General features: G+C 36.5%; 1 protein-coding gene across 1 annotated transcript in view; it reads left to right on the forward strand.

Annotated features, from left to right (window-relative positions):
* Positions 1-507, forward strand: part of PXDN (peroxidasin) — a 118,435-nt gene that overhangs the window by 88,790 nt on the left and 29,138 nt on the right. The window lies entirely within an intron of this gene.

Here is a 507-nt window from a genome sequence, read left to right on the forward strand (position 1 = left end):
ATTATTGGATCCAGTGGGTCAGTATGACAGCCAAGAATTGTAACCAATGGGTCAGTATAACAGCCAGGCAACTAGCATTTTTAGAATGAGGTACACAGTGGCAGCTGCTTTTTTTTTATTTAATTTTTTTCCTTTTTGGAAAGGTTTAATTACATGAAGCTTAATAGGGGCATGGGCTGCAAATTGTGACATTGCACTTTTCTCTTCTCTGGCCAATGCGTTGTAAGATGTGTCTATGGTTTTTGTATTCATTTTTGTATTGCTATTTCCATATGCATGTATTCTTTGTTTGCTTTTAGCACATGCAAAATAATATTTACTTGTAACGTAAACGGTAAAGTTAGCAGTTTAGCCCCTGGGAGGAATGATGCACATTTTTGCAGGTGTAGGCGATTATGAAATGTATTTCTCCAACCACTCAAGGAATGTATTTGCAGAAGTGCAGATGTCTTCATGGAGTCAATGGTGAGCTTGTGTAATAGGGTCCTTTTGATTATATATATATAT

The sequence above is a fragment of the Nanorana parkeri genome, unplaced genomic scaffold, assembly GCF_000935625.1.
Source record: "Nanorana parkeri isolate BGI_ZX_2015 unplaced genomic scaffold, ASM93562v1 scaffold383, whole genome shotgun sequence".
Classification (NCBI taxonomy): domain Eukaryota; kingdom Metazoa; phylum Chordata; class Amphibia; order Anura; family Dicroglossidae; genus Nanorana; species Nanorana parkeri.